The sequence below is a fragment of the Haliotis cracherodii genome, unplaced genomic scaffold, assembly GCF_022045235.1.
Source record: "Haliotis cracherodii isolate W230 unplaced genomic scaffold, xgHalCrac1.p SCAF_4, whole genome shotgun sequence".
Classification (NCBI taxonomy): Eukaryota; Metazoa; Mollusca; class Gastropoda; order Lepetellida; family Haliotidae; genus Haliotis; species Haliotis cracherodii.
In genome coordinates, this window is record NW_027266297.1 from 72348708 (window position 1) to 72368943 (window position 20236).

The window sequence follows — 20236 nt, forward strand, 5'->3', positions numbered from 1 at the left end:
TGACACAATAACACAATAACACCAGTCAACTGAACCCCGAGAAGGACATATTGAGGCATCAGGTAGAATGACAGAATTGACTGTTCGAGAAACGTATATTCCACGCACCTGTTGTGCACATTGTATTAATAATGACATATTCATAATATGCATTGATCCTGTGACCGAGAGCATCTATCTTTGTACTGTGTATTGATATGAAATACAGATCTGTCCAATCGCACAATGACATGTCGTATTACCTGTTATAACTCAATCTATCACCAGCCAATTGCGCATTCGGTTATTGCCTCCACCACAGTGTTGTTAGAGCCGCGTGGTTTTATATGAGGCCGTATTTGCCACCAACCTATTTTGCCCAGGTACCAAAGCCTGTATGCAGCGTCAATATTAGATCTACGACCACATAAATCTGTACACGTCACAGCACAACTCGAGGTTCGCTAAAGAACTTCGGGAGCTTCCGGATTAATCCGTCGTAATTTCATCACTTCGCCTACTTACTAGCATTCCGTTACAGTACTGGGTAAATAGGCAGCCCCCGGAGCCCACATCCAGCTAATCCCCTATTTCTGGCTTAATTTCCATCACAAACGCCTGGTTTATTTTTATTTTTAGTCCTTTAATTAGCTTCACAACATTGGTATCGGTTTAAAAACGGGTTTCCGATGCCTAGGCTTTTGTAATTGAATGACTTCCTCTGTACATGCAATCTTGAAAGGACGGTGAGTCGGCAGTGATTGACTTGCTTTGATGTGCAAACCTTCGCTGCTATTAACCTGACGACAGACCGTTGCTTCCAGAACATAAGGTACAGAAGTGTCCTACTATTGTCGCATAGTGACAAATGTTCATTAAGTTAGCTTTAATTAAACAGCAAGCTACCGCGGTTCTTTTTCTCATCTGGCCTTAATGAAATTTTTATAGGGAATTCTGTGGAGCAACGCGAACGTGTATAGAGCATGACAGTGTGCAGGCTGAAGTGTATAATGCATAAAGTATTCAGGCTGCAGTGTATAGAGCATGACAGTATGCAGGCTGAAGTGTATAATCCATGAAGTATTCAGGCTGCAGTGTATAGAGCATGACAGTTTGCAGGCTGAAGTGTATAATGCCTGAACTATTCAGGCTGCAGTATATAGAGCATGACAGTATGCAGGCTGAAGTGTATAATGCATGAAGTATTCAGGCTGCAGTGTATACAGCATGATAGTGTGCAGGCTGAAGTGTATAATACTTGAAGTATTCAGGCTGCAGTGTGTAACACGTGAAGTGTGCAGGTTGAAGTGTATAATACTTGAAGTATTCAGGCTGCAGTGTGTAACACGTGAAGTGTGCAGGTTGAAGTGTATAATACTTGATGTATTCAGGCTGCAGTGTGTAACCGTGAAGTATTCAGGCTGCAGTGTGTAACACGTGAAGTATTCAGACTGCAGTTTTTAATACATGAAGTATTCAGGTTGCATGAAAATAGCAATGTATGCAGTGTGATTTGCCCCTGATTGTTTAATAGGAAGAAAGCCCCAAAGCAAGTGGGTTCGTCCTCGGCCACACCTAGGTGGACGTATGGTGACACATAGAACACATTGATGCACGGTAATGGACAATGGCGTATATTGACCGCCGATGAGGGTGACAGTCACGATTCATTTCTCCTCCAGTGACATTTCCTTGCTCCCTATCGATCGAACACCTCCAGTTAGTATCTATAGGAACATTATTGCATTTCAATGCTGATCCTACCTGGTGCTACTTCAATACAACTAGTTTTGCTCACACCTGAGTGAGCTAACCATCGATCTGCCGAACTCCTTGAGCTCACGTTAACGTCTTTGGTCCCTCCACGTGCAGAGAAGCCAACTAGGATCCTGTCTCCATAAATGGGTAGACGTGCTCACCTGGAGCATGTTTAGGATTGACCACAGCGTTCTGGTATCCGGTCTCCATGACAACAGCCACACTACCCTGAACACACCGGCTACACTACCCTGAATACACCAGCCGCACTACCCTCAATGCACCAGCCGCACTACCCTCAATACTCCAGCCACACTACCCTGAATACACCAGCCGCACTACCCTCAGTACTCTAGCCACACTACCCTCAATACACCAGCCACACTGCCTTTAATGCAATAGCCCATAACCCTCAATACACCAGCCACACTACCCTGAATACATCAGCCACACTACCTTTAATACTCTAACCTCACTACCTGTACTGCACCAGCCACAATACCTTTAATACACCAGCCACACTACCTTTAATACACCAGCCACACTACTCTCAATACAAACAGACACACTACCTTTAATACACCAGCCATACTACCCTCAATACTCTAGCCACACTACCCCCAATACTCCAGCCACACTACCCTCACTACACCTGCCACACTACCCTCAATACACCAGCCACACTACCCTCAATACAACAGCCACACTACCCTCAATACTCCAGCCACACTACCCTCACTACACCTGCCACACTACCCTCAATACACCAGCCACACTACCTTCAATACAACAGCCACACTACCCTCAATACTCCAGCCACACTACCCTCACTACACCTGCCACACTACTCTCAATACACCAGCCACACTACCCTCAATACACCAGCCACACTGCCCTCAATACAACACACACACTACCTTTAATACACCAGCCATACTACCCTCAATACTCCAGCCACACTACCCTCAATACTCCAGCCACACTACCCTCACTACACCTGCCACACTACCCTCACTACACCTGCCACACTACCCTCACTGCAACAGCCACACTACCCTCAATACAACAGCCACACTACCCTCAATACTCCAGCCACACTACCCTCACTACAACAGCCACACTACCCTCAATACTCCAGCCACACTACCCTCAATACTCAGGCCACACTACCCTCAATACTCCAGACACTGTATCCACAATACTCCAGCCACACTACCTTCCCTACAACAACCGCAGTACCATGAAGAAACTAACCCAAATACCCTGACGCCTGTTCCCCGTTACACCCGTACAGGAAACGCAGTTCCCTGAGATCCTTTGCTTGTGAGTTTGAATCTTACGTCAATCTGATCATGTGTCAGGCGCCATATCCGTGCTCTTTGATGTCACCCAAGTTTTAAAGTGTAAGACCTGTGTCATGTGTGGTTTACCCTGTATACAAGCTGACGCGCTGTGATACAAATAATGTACTGAGAAAAACGGGGTTACGCTCAACATAGCGGGATACACATCGACACTGGTGACTGATCATCTCTGTGACACTTTGTGCAGGACACTGAAGCTGCGTTTTTCAAATCTAAGGACAAGAATTAAGCTGCTGAGCTTACGCTTGAGCTCCAATGACCTCTTTCCAAGGTGAATGAAAAGCAAAATAAAATGAATGTCAAATGTGTGATGCATTATTACACGCTTGAGATATCCGACGATACACAGTAATTTCAATATACTTACATCTGAAAGTAATACTAACTTTGTAGTCAATTTGTATATGGAACTGGCCATTTTGAAATAAACGGATAATTTCAGCCAGCTCTTGACCGTTTACAAAAAAAAACAACGATCAATTTAGTTCGTTTAGGTGTCTCTGCAATTCTACTTTCCCAAATCCTGTGTTATTCTTGCTGAAGAACCGAAGTAAAACATTGATGAAACGAGTGACATACAACCTCATGTACTTCAGTGCCTTTTCCGCAACCCTATGAATAGAAAATGATGATCGAATCTGTATCAAACTATGTCATCACTTGTCGCATCAGTGGATCGTCCAACCGCTGCCTGAAATATCAGTTTTAAGATTGAGTCATTTGTCAATACTTATTAATATTTCATCCACCAGTTTTGACCTTTGATTTAATGTGGGAATCATTTCTATGGGGTTTCTCCGTTACAATTAGTTTAATTGCATGCATCTGAAGATATATCACTTTCCCTATCGAGCTCAGCTTTGTTCGTAAGTACTGAATTTAATCATTCATCTATGAGAGTGTGCGTGTGTCAGTACATCGATTTTCTGTTGCCAAACACCTAGGAAATGTGACGTAAATCTGATTCCACAACAAGAATTCGTTACAAAACGGAAGCTAACATCGACTTGGATAGAATGACTCTTTACAATTACCAGGTCTATTTAAAGCTAACGATTTAATGAAGGTTTAACAGCCCTGCATATATATGTGTGTCGTGAGCGCCGGCGCTTGTCTCTGCCATGTTGCAATGCGCGTGTGTCACACGAGCAGAAGACACGTTCTGTTGTTACATATTTACTTTATTGAATATCCAGGGCATGACTTGAAGTATCAATAGTTCATGAAAACATCAGAACAATCTTCGATCTTACAATGAGAGAGATGGAAAGAGCAGCCAGGCCGGGAGGTCAAAATGTCAGCCAAACGATATGTGTGACGTGCCTCGAACTTTCATGGAAATGGATACATTGTGCCTGGAATGACTAAAACATCAAAGTATTGTAGTTGAGCATATCTTCATTGAGTCAGAGTGGGAATTATTGATGAGTCTGCAAAGGTAGTGTGGTGAGGTTCTGCGGCAGAGTTCGCAACCAGCTCGCAAGGTCTTTCTGCCAGGAGTTAGAGGACATCGTCTGCTCGGTACCTCCCGTTCGATATATAGTCTCGTTATAGACTCTCGGATTTGTTTCCGGATTTTTGCAAAGAGAATCAACAAGGATTTAAGAGATTCCTAATAATGTGTCGTCTGCTATTGTGATCACGTGATACAGAGGCAGACGATGAGTCATCCAGAAGGTAAGGAGAAGTACGTCAAGTCGCTACTGGTAGAGCACGTGCCGCCGAGGCTCAGGACAGTAGTACTGACGGGGAGAACAGCATTTAGAAAAACACTGCTACCTTGTTTTTTACAGTTCCACCTTAACCTGTCGCTATCATGTTTTAAATAATTTAGGAATGGGACTTTGTACATCCGTTGAGAATGTCACACACATATCATATGTCAAAGCCCCTCAAGCAAATGACGTCATGCAATAAACGTTACCATAGTGCAGACGTTATAGAGTGGTCGAGACTGATTTTTTTATGAAACAAAACAAATCTTCACGCTGTCCTAAACTTTTGTGACAATTATGATAAAATATGTTTACACCTCCCTCGATCTACCAGTCTTGCATGCCATGACTTGAGTCCCGGCATATGTTTTTTTTGTTGGCAATAGCTTAAGGGTATTCTTCGCAAGGAAATGCAATGCTAATTCTTATTGCATCTATCTACAATCAATATCGTTGATTCAGCATAATTTCACCGTGTAAATATTTGATAACTTGTATGAGAGGATGACACACCAGATGACTAGATCCATAACAGAACACAGCAACATTGCCAGGATCTCCAGCAAATGGGCCATGCAGAGAGACTATGTCCATGTGATCGTCGTGGTGAAGTTAATGTGTGTTATATGGCCAGACAGGTATGTGAGGCGTCATCGTACCACGCCATGCCAGGTGTTTAGTGGTGTGATACAGTCATACTTAAACTTGAATATTCTCACGAAACCTGAAGCAGGCGACAGGCAGAAGTAATTGTCCTTCATCCCCGTAAAGGGTAACGGGTTGCCCAGTCGTCTAAGGCGCCGCGATTCGCTTTGCAGAGTTGCGTCCCTTGGGCGCACCAGAAACCTATGATTGTGGGTTCGAATCCAGGTTCGCCCCGATTATGTTTCTAGGTTTGTCAACGCCATACCCGTGCTCGTGGGTTTCACCGAAGTGGTAAACGTCTGAGACCTGCATCACTTTCGGCTTTCCTCCCACTTTAAGCTGACACGCCGCGATATAACTCAGTCACTCATCCCTGTGATGGAATTTATTTATTTATTTATTTATTCATTTATTTATCAAAAAGTGGAACAAGTTTATTTCTTTTCAGAAAATCCCAGTAATGGCCATGACTATAGGCACGGTGATAATTGGTTCTTGTGTGCGTGTCTTCTTGTATTAGTGCGCATCTTTGTTCGTGTCCTTGTGTCAGCGTGTATGCCTTGTTGTATCTGCACATGTCTATACGTGCTGTTTGCATGTATGATCGGTTCGTGCGGTGTGAGCGTGCATGTGTTGGTGCGTGTGTATGTACGGTTGGTGCGTGTGTATGTACGGTTGGTGCGTGTGTATGTATGGTTGGTTGATTTGGTTGACGTTCTCGCATTTGGGGGATGGCTTCCATCTTTGTGATCAACCAATTATTTACCCATTTCGCGGTACTGTCACTTCATTTAACCCTACACATAGTTTCACCTAACAGCATGGTTTCCATGTACAGATCATATGCTTAAAACCACCACGCAGACAGTAATAACGATTGTGTGACCGTGTTTCAAGCAGGAAACCGGCACGCCCAACGTCTATCATTAAGTTTGATATTCGATTTTCTCATTGAGTCGGGATTATCAATAGACGTAGGTGTATGAGCCGAGTGTGACATCACAACTGCCGCTTCTAGCATCCAACCAAATCTGCTTCACTCAAGATCAGCTCAATATTAAGACCTTGACCGCCTGTATTCTAGGTATAGAAGAAACTGTGATTGCACACAACAGTTTGTACCGAACTGGCCACACTGGTATTGATGAAATACCAGGTGATCATTGTCATGTCAGATGGTCATAGGCACACACAATGGGTGGGTCTTATAGAACTAAATCTATTCATTATGATGTCTGCGCCCGTGCGCGGGCTTCAGATTGCTGTTTGGTAATAGCAGCTGTCTGGGTGATTCCGTTGCGATCAAATCTGGACTATCATCGAAATTATTTCAGTGTGGATTCGTTACATGGGTTTATAAAGACACGTTTGTATTTAAACGGTTTAATTCTGTATGAGTTCACAAGAAGGTGTACCGGAAGTGGTGCGCGCACATGGCATCACACACGTACTCACAAGGTTGATTGAGACCTACTAGAAGCGTGATTTATACGTGCAGATGGATATTTGCAGTAATGAGTTTTATTTGGTTGACTGAGTCAATTATACCTGGATCTACGAGTTATCAAATCTCACTCCTAGTGGAAGAAAAGCATCAGTCCATGTGCATATACAACTTGACATAATGCTCTCTCGATCCATAGGACCACTGCTGAAGCTCTACCGCCAGTACTTGATATTTCTACTTCTGTAGGCGCTTTGATAATATTGGAACATCGTGTTTCCGGGGCCAATTGATCCAAAACTTTTAAATCCGGACTCGTTATTCCAGGCTTTCCACAGTCCGGACCGTTAACCCAGACTTTCGTTAGTCCGGACCGTTAACCCAGACTTTCGTTAGTCCGAGCCCGTTAACCCAGACTTTCGTTAGTCCGGGCCCGTTAACCCAGACTTTCGTTAGTCCGGGCCCGTTAACCCAGACTTTCGTTAGTCCGGACCGTTAACCCAGACTTTCGTTAGTCCGAGACAGTTAATTCAGGCTTTCGTTAGTCCGGACCGTTAACTAAGGCTTTCGTTAGTCTGGACCGTTAACTCGGGTTTTTGTTAGTCCGAGACACTTAACTAAGGCTTTCGTTCATCAGGACCGTTAACTCAGGCTTTCGTTACGCCGAGCCCGTAACCCAGGCTTTCGTTTCGCCGAGCCCGTAACCCAGGCTTTCGTTACGCCGAGCCCGTAACCCAGGCTTTCGTTTCGCCGAGCCCGTAACCCAGGCTTTCGTTACGCCGAGCCCGTAACCCAGGATTCCGTTACTCCGAGCCCGTAACCCAGGCTTTCGTTTCGCCGAGCCCGTAACCCAGGATTCCGTTACTCCGAGCCCGTAACCCAGGCTTTCGTTTCGCCGAGCCCGTAACCCAGGCTTTCGTTACGCCGAGCCCGTAACCCAGGATTCCGTTACTCCGGACACCGTTATCGTCAGTCTCCCTCATTCTGGACCTCATTACTCCAGACCTCCAGGCTTCAGTTTATGATTACCCTGTTAATCAAGGCCTACGTTGGGCACCGTTAATCGAGGCATAAGTTAGCAATGACCCCATTAATCCAGGCTTCTTTTTTATGACTCGGTTGATCTAGGCTTCCGTTCGTCGTGGCCCCGTTAATCTAGGCTTCCGTTAGTCCTCGTTTTTTAGAGCTAACATTAGCCAGGAAATATCAGATGATCCTGAAAAACTAGAGGAAAATAATTATTCTCCTTTATAAGAGGAGAAACATAAATCGTAGGTGTAGGGAAGCTTCTCCGTGAGTGCGGGAGGAAGATGGTTCTTGCTGAAGCTTATCTTTCCCAGCTGATGCATTGTGGCGCTTGCTCCGAGGCCACCGATGGAGGTTTCACCTTCTTGATATATCGGAGAAAAACGTTACATTAGAATCTTTTACAGGCTCGTTCATTGTTCCTGGCCTGCAAATTGACGTGGTCTGGCAACTGAAACTGTGGCGTGATGGATGGTTTGCCTGCCCGGATCGTAGCAGGTCTATCTCAGCCTGTCGCTAATGGGATATGCTTTACTGCATAAGTTCAAAATGTCAGCCATTGCAATAGATATCTATTGTTATTTCGTTGAAGAGGCAAATATTGAAGTATCGGTATGCCCTGTTTGATATAAGCTGCTATCAATGATCGCGCGATAACTACCATCCACACCATGTAAATGTAAAGTGTTGTCAGTCACCCTCAGCCACTCTGTGAATGAGAAGAACCTATCGTTAATATTAACAATGTGCTCTCGGGAGAAGGTCAGCATTTTTATATGAAGGGCGATATTTCTGCAGCTAAAAGTAGCCCATGCTTTACATAAAATTCACCTCTGTGTATCCCTGTTCTCTCAGACGCTAACTGAAGTTTTTATATTAAATTATTTTTATTCACGCAAGTCAATAAGTGTATGGCCAACACCAGGCAGTTTAGCACTGAATGGTATAAACTGTTACAGTACAACGAGTGAAGGGTACAACATTATCACAATGGCGTGCAAAATGGGATAGCCACAATACAATAAATAGTCTTCAACTGAATCAAAGTCGTCCACTGAATCCTGGAACAATTTTTTTTTTTTTTTTTTCTTAAAAAAAACTTTTATTTATATTTATATTTTTTTGGTTTCTTGAGTTTCGATTTACTCTTAACGCAATCATGGAAGTGTCAGTTTTATGTATTGACCACAGTGTATCATGTATTTACAAAGTTTCACAGCTGCGCTTGTGCTACTATCTTGTTGCTTGTGCGTCCATTGTCTACAACATGATCGTGTGCCGACTGCCAATACAGTTTACCAAAGGGATTTTATCAAACTCGATTTCCATAACGGCTCAGTGACATAGATAGCTCCTTCGATAAAGATATCTGTATCATTGTATCATAGCGCAAGTGTAATTCTATAAAGTCACGGGCTTGGCACAATACCTGGGACCTAGTTCGAGGAGAACTTATCGGAAACAACAGCTGATTTTTTAAAAAAGCCCTTGTCATACAACGATTCAAAATCAATTAGATTATTATCGAAATGAAGATCTCAAATGTATAAAGGAGTCACTGGACTAAAGAAAAGAATGGCCTGGCGTCTCCATGATGCCGACATCGTGTCAAGTCTGGTCATGATATGGAAGGTCAAGGCCCCAGTTTGTCGGGTTCCTCTAACACACCGAGGCACGGGTGGTCTCGTCGTCTAAGGCGCAGCAATTTGTCCCCCGGGCACGCCAGAAACCTACGATTATGGGTTCGAATCCCGGTTCGCCTCTACTATGTTCTAGGTTTGTCAGCACCATACCCGTGCTCGTGGGTTTCACCAAAGTGGTAAACGTCTGAGGCCCGCATCACCTCAGGCTTTCCTCTGACATTAAGCTGACACGGCGTGATGGAACTGGAATATTGTTGAAAGTGACGTTAAAGACACTCACTCCTCTAAAGAACCTACAACCTAAGTTGCTTAAGAGGACAGGTTCAATGTCTGTTTAAATCAAATACTTTTGGCTGGACAGTTCTCATGTGTCAAATGATACTAGGTTGTGATTCTACAAGAAAGACTCGTCCTTCGAGATACTACACATATCATCAAATGTTTGTAACTCGACGGCAAGATCGCCATAACAATCACTCAGTACCGTAGATATGAGGCAGGCCACCTTTGTGGGCAAGCTTGTCTCGCAGATGACTTGGGTTGAAATATGACTCTGTTTGTGTAAGCCCATTCGGTTTTAAGATGTTATATTGCTAGTGAATATTTCCATCACTCAAAGTCGAATGATACGGCTGCGGCTGCCAGACACAGAGTGGAGTTCTCTTGTTGTTCCCATTGTACCCGAGCTACTCCGAATGAACAGCTTCCAGTCGAGTGCTATTCCTATGCGTTCGGTGAGTGCGAGTATGGTTACGCCGCTTTTAGCTCTATTCCAGCAATATCACGCCGGAGGACACCCGAAATGAGAATTGAACCCGGGCTTGCAGCGTGACGAATGAACGGTTTAACCACTAGGCTATCCACTGCTCCGTGTTCTGTAATCACCACGCCATAGCCGGCATGACATCACTGTGTGGATAGCAACTGTCACGACCTGGCACTGGGCCCATGTATCAAACGTGTCGGACATGTTAGCATCATGCTGACATACTAATCCCTTAAACAGGCAGGCTTTGGGTCGTTACGGACCCTTGTCTTCATTTTGTTTAAAGTTTAACAACATCCGGCCGGCTGAATGGCCGTGAATGAAAGCAATGAGAAGGTTCCGCAGCGCAGCTAGTGTTGATGAGAGAACAGGGCAATTACTTGTCACGTAAGAAGTGCGAGATCTCAACGAGAGGGAGCGTCATTAGGGGGGACTACTCCTGTTATTTCCAAGAGATACTGCAAGAAAGAGCTATTCCCATATTATTTCCCGTTATGTTCATGACTACTCACAATCATATTTTGGTGTCATGTCAGAAGTTGTAAGGTCAAAGTGTACGAATTGTGACAGTGAGAGTTGTGTGTATCGGAACAGTACATACTCTAGAAATGAATACATTGCAAGTGATTTCGTGGTATTTCATTGGCTAACCAAGGAATTATTTTTGAAAAAAATAATTAGGCCAAGCCCACTTACGGACTTCTGTTTCCTGATTGGCTGATAATAGAATGGGCGGAGCTTGTTTTGCATTATTTCGCTGAATGATGTCAACGATTTGTACCGTTTTCTACAGTTTTTGTCCGTAAATAATTTAATAAGCAGTCTGAGAAGTTATTATTATTGATGTATTTATTACTAAAAATGTCTTCAACATGTTTATTGGCGTTTATAGAGGTATAAACGTAAATTCGGTGTACACACACACACATATTGAAGTCAACTTTTAATGATCCAGTAGGCCTCGTTAATCTGAATATTCTTATCAACACCGAAAGAAATCGAGTTATTCTTAGTTCCCTGTGAGACGAAAGTGTCGATAAGGATTCTGTTGGGGCCATGAAGGGTGATATCAAGACCACATACGTATTTGTTGTTTAAAAAATGAATGTGCGTTTCATTTCCATGATAATGATCCGTTTTCTCTGTGAAGTGTTGTTACATAAAAAGATGCTGCTGAATGGAATAAATAAATTGTTCAAAACAAAGTGGATGTTAGGAAGCCACTTTTAATTCCTGTAAGTGACGTGGTTTCTTAGAAGAAACACATTTCATTAACTGAATATTTGCCAGATGAAAGTAGGCAGGGATATTTAAAATACAAACGCGAAACAAAAGAGACTTACCATCGGTAATGACTACTACATGTATTAACACTAGCGTACAGAGGTACAGGAGTTCACCTTTATTAAGTGATATGAAACTTGAGCGTAGATAAACCGCCTACTTTGTCACAAAACCTCAGTGTTCAGCCGTAGGATATGACATAAAGAGTTGTCTTTGTGCTTTCCACAGTTTCTAGTTTAGTGATGCTGTTTGATGCTTATGTCAGTAAACGGATAAATCTAGCTTAGAAAATATTATTGAACAAAATTTTGGGATTTTTCAGGTGGTGTTCATATACTTCGACCATCTACTCAGGCATTCTTTTGCTGCGATACGTGTGTAAAATTGACAGTTGTTGAAGAAATCCATATAAAAGAATTCAAATAAATCGATACTGCACTTAAGAAATCGTATACCAATACAAAGCAGAAGTTATGCCAGCATTGTTATGAATGTCAAGGGTGATGTTTAATTTGATTTAATAACCTTCAATAATTTTGGTTTCTATATCTATTTTTAGTTTTCATACATTACATAATACACACTTATGTTCTGAGAACAACAGAAGAATGGAATCTTTGAATCAAGAAACCTTGTATACCTGCTTCGATTAGTGATTTTCTTTGAATATGAATAGGGCTTGTATTTAAATCGTACACGCGCAACAGGAAAGTGTTGGATATTTAACTGATGTCATACACACTACTTTGAACATCCGCCGTTTTGTTTTTTTAACAAATATTACACTTCATTACACAGATGTGTGTAAAAATAAAGGATATTTTTCTTATTTTTAATGTGCTATTGCGGCTTCCATTTAGATATTTACAAAACGAAAATCCTACTTTGTTGTAGCCGAGGGAATGTAGAATATGTGATGGATATATCATATTGATATTACTGAAGGAGAGAGTTCAGTGCGAACGCACGGACAGTCAAAGAGGTGATATAAAATAACACCACAATTATTTGTTTGGACAAAAGTTCCTCCTGCGTAACTGCCAAGTCCCTACTGACCTTGGTCAGTGACCAATGTCGACCATAACTGATTTCAAGGACCCGTCGGTGATAGGTATATCTTATGTACCCATTTTGCAATACTGTGGCACCATATCTACAGATGGCGAGTCGAAACCTAGTTTCCCCTTATCTCGGAAGCCTTGTAAGGTAATTCTCGTAGGTCACCATCTGCGCGTGAGTCTCCGAGAACTGCTTCTCGGTGACATACGACAAGCTCGTGTGCCAATCAACCGTTTAATTGACATATGCTGTGAGTCACCACAACGACATTCGTGCAAAAACCTACATCACATTGCCATAGCAACCTGTGCCGTTTCACTCAAAGCCATTGCCAGAAGATGAATCATTATTGTTTCGGTTAGAGGTCGGAATTTACAACTGAATTTCTTGGATTTGTTTCCTCGGGGCAATAAACATCCAACAGAGACGGTTAAAGCATTGGGATGTGCGTTTAAGCACAGAGGCGTGCATTCTTGCGTGTTTGTGTGCTTATAAGTTGTATTTGGAACGGTGTATTCCAACAAAGGTAGTCGTTATGAAGGCAACCCACTAGCCGCCTGGTCATTAGGCGATCTAGTGGCCGTTTCAGGATCACAGTTATAATAGGACATAGCAGGGATGGCCAGACGTCTAAGGCCCGCAGTTCAGTGTGCAGAGTTGCGTCCCTTGGGCGGATATGAACGTTACAGTCGCGGGTTTGAATCTCAGATTCGCCTGATTCTGTTTCTAGGTTGGTCAGCACCATGCCCGATACCGCATTCCTCCCGCACCCAGCGGACACGAAGTGATATAACTGAAATACTGTTAAAATTAAACCAAACCCACTCACTCACGCTCATGTTACATATGAGTGTATGTTAAATATGAAGTGAAGCTTTGGTTTCGTATAAGGTTTTCACTACTTTTCCAATTAGCATCAGTGACAAGAATTATGCAATTCCATATTTCGACTTGTACCACATGTCACGTGTATTATTTTGTTTTAAGGTGAACTATTGACTTGCCTTTGCTTGTGTTTGTGACAGGTGTCACAGGTTGGGCGGGATGGCTCGCCTTTTCGCGAACACCTGGTATCATCTCTGTGTGATAGGGATTCATAAACACATGCTCGTGATATAGTCGGAATCGTACAATCATATCTGCTTTATCACTGTGATAGTGATTCATAAACACGTGCTCATGATATAGTCGGAATCGTACAATCATATCTGCTTTATCACTGTGATAGGGATTCATAAACACATGCTCGTGATATAGTCGGAATCGTACAATCATATCTGCTTTATCACTGTGATAGGGATTCATAAACACATGCTCATGATATAGTCGGAATCTACAATCGACTCAGATTTTGGCATATATTTCTTATCAATATGGAAAGGGTTTTGTCGCTTTTTTTATACCAGTTGTCACATCTTAGGTTCTCAGTATAGTCAGTTGAATCTTGCCAAGTATGAAGAAATTGAACTGTGTGGATGACAACGTCTTATTTCTCTCACGTTCCCGGAATACGAATCTGAGCAATTATTTGCCCTCTATCTACCCTGAAGAGACCGGCGTCGAACTAGAACTGGTCACATAAGTGGTCTACTTGTGAATGGTGGTCTACTAGTTAATGGTGGTTTACTAGTTAATGGTGGTCGACTAGTTAATGGTAGTCGACTAGTTAATGGCGGTCGACTAGTTAATGGTGGACTAGGGCCTATTCTCCAATGTTAAGACAGGGAGCGAGACCTCGCTGTTGTGGCGCGTGGCAATGGGACTTAATGTGAATTAGTTATATGTTAAGTTCGACATGCCGGGCAGTCGTAAACAATATATAAAATATTTGAAAAAAAAGACAATGGAAAAACAACAACTTCCCATTAACGCTCTGCTCTTGAACCTTTACTGTTAACGTATTATGAGCAATTCTATTGACAATTATTCATGTTACCCGAAACATTAAAGACCAAACTATAGCGAGAGGAAAGCTGACAACTGGAGGTTATGTAGCTGTTTTCAGTCTCTTTTGACATAGAACTAATCAACAAATCAACATCTGAAGAAAGTTTGTCTATGTACAGTGCATTAGATGTTTGAAACGCTTTGCTATACTAACCCTATTGCCATAACGCGTACTAAAAGTACCGCCAGTACAATGGAACATAATGTCATTGCTTTTTAGAGCATCGTGTAAGTATTTTATCAATGTCTGCAATATATTCACCAAGGTCCCTAACCTGTCTATATCTACTGAATGTCATACCTGGTATATTTCCCTTGTCCGTTTTCAATAGGCGTAGGATGCTACCAGTCAGACAACTAACAACATATGTACGAACGTGAACGTACTTGAAATGAATGTGTCGATCCCCTTGTGCCGTAGGCCTAGACAAGCATGGGACAAAATTCCTGAAAAGACAGACCAATTTGCCGCTAGGTTCGCCAATGTCCAAATGCCAATGCTTGAATAATTACGTAGGGGATGCTTGGCTGTATATGGTATTGACAGATTTCAGATGACATGGAGATGTATGTCTATCGTGTGATCATTTGCATTAATTTTGTGAAATGGTACGCTTAACAAGTCACTGTCTGAGATATAGAGAATCTCACCCGTTCTTCCAACTTTTTCAGTTTGTAGACAGTAATAAGCAGGGCACCGTTCCACAAAGTGATCTTAGCGCTACGACTATCGTAAGCCAGTGTTAAAGTATGGGAGTTACGATCACCTTAGCGCTAAGATAGCTTTGTGGAACGGGGCCCAGTGTCTTAAGTGTAAAAAGTACTGCTAACAGCTTCAGTGGCAGAGCCATTAGTGATGTCATTTGCTTGTGACGTCATGGTAGCCAATGACGTAACAATGGTCTGCAAAGCATTGTGATATCGCTTGATCTCACCCAAGCGATATCTCCTGTGGGAGCCAGTTTTGGATGATAAATGCCTACTGTGTGTTGGTGCTTGATTTGTAAACGAACATACAATGAATGTGGAGGGTTGTGCCGTTCTTGTCACTGAGTACAGCTGTCCTTGCCCTGTCACATTTCTTTAAATGGTCCATGGATAAAATCGCATATGGACCAAGATCAAAATGTCATGTACCAAAGATGTCTGTTTTGAAAGTATATGCGTAGTTGTAGTATGTTCACGAGCAGTAATATAGTCAGTAGAAAAAGTTAATTGCAATAAGTAACATTTTCAGAAGTAACATAAACACAGTAGTAGCAAAAAATGACGTAGAAGTTACGTACGCAGTAGTAGTAACATGTGCCGTGCCGTAGTAACCAAATCAGGTGGTAGTAACCTGTGAAGTAGCAGTAACATACGCAGCGGTAGTAACATATGCAGTAGTAGCTACTTGTAAGATCTGCTGTAGTAGTAGTAGTGGTAGTAGTAGTGGTAGTAGTAGTAGTAGTAGTAGTAGAAGAAGTAGTATGCAGTTTTCTAGCCACCCCACCCCCTTCTCCGAACAAGAAAAAGTCGGTCCCTAACATAGGCAGAAGTAACATACGTAGTAAGAGTAACAATTGCAGTACGAGTAACTTACGTAGTAAGAGTAACATACGTCAAGGGGGTAACATACGTAGTAAGAGTAACATTCGCAGTAAGGGTAACATACGTAGTAAGTAACATTCGCAGTAAGAGTAACATACGTTGTAAGAGTAACATACGTAGAAACAGTAACATACGCAGTAGGAGTAACATGTGTAACCCCTTCGTCATAAGTAAACAGTAGGAGTAACATACGCAGTAGGAGTAACATACGTAGTAGTAGTAACAGACGCAGTAAGAGTAACATGCGTAGTAGGAGTAACATACGCAGTAAGAGTAACATACGTAGTAGGAGTAACATACGCAGTAAGAGTAACATACGTAGTAGGAGTAACATACGCAGTAAGAGTAACATGCGTAGTAGGAGTAACATGTGTAAGAGTACCCTTCGTCATAAGTAAACAGTAGTAGTAACATACGCAGTAAGAGTAACATACGTAGTAGGAGTAACATACGCAGTAAGAGTAACATACGTAGTAGGAGTAACATACTCAGTGGGAGTAACATATATAGTAGGAGTAACATACGCAGTAAGAGTAACATACGTAGTAGGAGTAACATACGTAGTAAGAGTAACATACGTAGTAGGAGTAACATACGCAGTAAGAGTAACATACGCAGTAAGAGTAACATACGTAGTAGGAGTATCATACGCAGTAAGAGTAACATACGTAGTAGGAGTAACATACGTAGTAGGAGTAACATGCGTAGTAAGAGTAACATACGTAGTAGGAGTATCATACGCAGTAAGAGTAACATACGTAGTAGGAGTAACATACGCAGTAGGAGTAACATACGTAGTAGGAGTAACATACGCAGTAAGAGTAACATGCGTAGTAGGAGTAACATACGCAGTAAGAGTAACATGCGTTGTCGCAGTACAGCGAACTGAGGAGGAAATGAGAACGAGAACAACATAGGTTGAGAGCATGATTCACAGCTGGGGACGTAGAAACTCCACTTTAATGGCGACTGTGCTTACGGAGGCGAAGAGAAAGCTCGGGCTCAGCCCTGCCAGAGCAGATGCTTATCTAACGTAGCAGGACATAGCTCCTGCGTCATTGGACTGATGAGCTGTATAGGCGGGCTAAGCGGATGATGGATAGTTTGTCTCAGTTTTGGTTATCTTGGACACAAAAAGCCTGTACATGAGTTACAGTTTGTCTGGGCCGCACAAAGCCGTGGAGATCATAGACCGATTGCCTACAGGGCAGCGGTGCTCCTCGTGGCATACTTTATACAACTAGTTTGAAGAGGCGTCAATGTAAATATTACCCGTAAACTTGGGCTGGAGTGTTATTATAGCTAATGTGTTTCATCCTGTACTAACTCTCGGTCTAAACATCCAGTATATAGCCAGACCAGCTACGTCACACCTAGCCCATACTGGGGTCAACGACAGTCGTGTCGGCTTCATTAACCATGTTCCTGCAACATCCGCTAAACTGGTCCAGCATAAATTATTATGATATAATATTTGAACTCTTCATCTTGATAACATAAGTCGTTGTAGACACTTGTAAAGACTAAATGAAGACTGCATTGATTGAACGTGCTATGAGCCCTCTTAATGGGTGTACTTGGAATGTCTCGATGGTAGAACGCCCTTCCGCATGACCTTAACAATGTGTATCTCATGTTTTCTTGAATAGAAAGCTTTTTGAAGTAATAGCCTATCAATAAACCTTAGACCCACGTGCTACACGGTGTATCGGAATGGCCAGCTGGGCACGTGCATACACGTGTGATTAGATCTAGCAGATGTGGAACCTTACGCTTCGTCCTTATCGATTGATAGCAAGTAGTTCTACCCTCACGAAGCTGTTCCCCGAGAGTGACTAGTATGTCGTCAGTGGCTGCGGCCAGGTTAGTAGCGTGCCGAAACCTAGTCAAAGTGCTGTGTTGAGTCGCTCTCTTGTTGCCGTGATGCATTCTGGGATTACTGGATTAGCACCTCCAACTAATGAATTATCCGGGACATACACTTCAAGAGAGGTGCTCTAAATGGATTTGTTGGTTTTGATGGTAATTTGCGCCGTATAAGAAGGCAGGACATATACACAGAGTATATCAAACATTGCCTTTTATCGTGTATTGATTGCAAAAATATGTCATATGTTTGAACCATAAAAAATGAAGACATATCCTCATAATAATGCGGGGCAGTCGGGTAGCCTAGTGGTTAAAGCGTTCGCTCGTCAAGCTGAAGGCCCGGGTTCGATTACCCATATGGGTACAATGTGGGAAGCCCATTTCTGTTATCCCCAGCCTTGATATTGCTGGAATATTAATAGCGGCGTAAATTCATACTTACTCACTCACTCATAATAATGAAGCTTATTAATCTCTGAACTGTACGGTTTTTATGTAAAGTTGTGTTGGATATCATGATTAATAACACGATCACGTGATCATTAAACCATATTTTTGTTGATACTTTTTTCATAACCCGAACTGTTTGTTCGAGACCAGCAAAGTGTCAACACCCACTCCAGATTTCACCGAGATCCATATACCATGCATTGGCGAAATGTGCAAGGGTCATTCTTTGGGCCGTGTTGGTATTCCAGTGGTAAATTAACGTTTAACTTCAGCTATTTATTCACTCAACCATACCCGGCCTATAGCCTTTACATACAAATAATGTTAATGCTGTATGTTGTGTATTCCCTGATGGAAACATTACTACATACATCAGCATTTGTCAACAAACATCTACACAAATTACGGAGTCAGCAGATCAAGTAAAAATGCTTCTACACTATTGACTTATTCAGAATATCGTGACACCCATTCCCACAGCAATAAGGCTGTGAAGCACTCATTATCGCCGGACTTCGTGAACTGGCTTCTGTTCAAGGACAGAGCAACGAAGGCCCGGTTTGTATTGTACGCTTGGAGGTTTAACGATTTTCCTATTTCTAGTTCCTGGCCTCCTATCTTGCACGATCAATCTGGAAGCGGCATTGGGACATAGAAAGGAAAGCAAATTTAAATCCCCATAGTATAACAAAACTGTTGTTTGGAACAAAGCCATTATGGCGGTCGGTGGTTGTTGGAACCGTCTCCATCGTCCACCTGAAGAATCCCTCCTCTAGACGCCAGGATCCCCAGTCCATTATAGATGAGTTGCTTGCCTAAATGTGTGTTTCTTATAGAAGATCAATACATTCCTTTCATGTCTACTGGCTAGTTAAGCTCAAGGGAGGTATAGGTAACAGTGTACACTATCCATGTGTGATGTTCTGGACATAGAGCACATACACTATGTTATAGCGACCGGCGTAGGGTCCCCCTGGGACTTGCCCTCTCTCCTACTCCCGGGGTAAGTTTACAGTGTTCTCGCCCTCACAATAGGTTGAAGTCACATTAGACGCGCGCCAGACTCTGGTCTCAGTGCAGCATCTCAGGGGCCAGGACAGTGTTATTTCTGTAGCAAAACCTGCGGAAATGAGAGCATATATTCTATAGGATGTTTCTGTACAGTTGTCACGTCTACCTGGAAACTGGATTAGTGTATTGTTCCTATCCTGATTTAACAACTAGACTTCTAAACATAGTCTTGACGTGGCGATGCCCAGACGTTTGTATACGTGAGTCTACTTTACATTTGATATTTTCATTGACCTAAACGTCTTTCCTAGAAGATATGTTACTTAGTCATATGATTGGAAAAGTAAGCTGAAAATAGATATTCCAATGGGAGCAGAGTGCACTATATCAATGAACTTCGTGATTTAATCAATATCGAAAGTTCGTAGCAGTTTTGTATATGCCAGTGGCTTGTGAAAATTGGTGACTGAGCCGAGATGCCATACGACACAAAACGGAAGTGACCAAACTGCACCGAAATTTTCGATTGATCCCCTTTGTCTCCTAGGCAACCAACGGTAACCTCAAGAGTGATAATGGGAGACTGACAATTCGCCCAAGGCAGACAAATTTTACTCGATGACAATTTGATTGGCGAACCTCTCATGAATATTTGCCGAAACATTATTATATGTCGTTAAGAAATT

The 20236-nt window shown here is 42.5% G+C and overlaps 1 protein-coding gene across 2 annotated transcripts in view; it reads left to right on the forward strand.

The window, feature by feature from the left end:
- The window catches only part of LOC139478641 (rho GTPase-activating protein 100F-like), a 123734-nt gene that overhangs the window by 45680 nt on the left and 57818 nt on the right, over positions 1–20236 (forward strand). Inside the window, exon 1 of one of the 2 annotated variants that reach the window (XM_071261202.1) lies at positions 4613–4778. The exons of the other annotated variant lie outside the window; for it this stretch is intronic. The gene's annotated coding sequence lies outside the window, so the exon portion shown is untranslated. Of the gene's footprint in view, positions 1–4612; positions 4779–20236 lie in introns of those variants that run through there. 2 annotated transcript variants of the gene reach the window in all.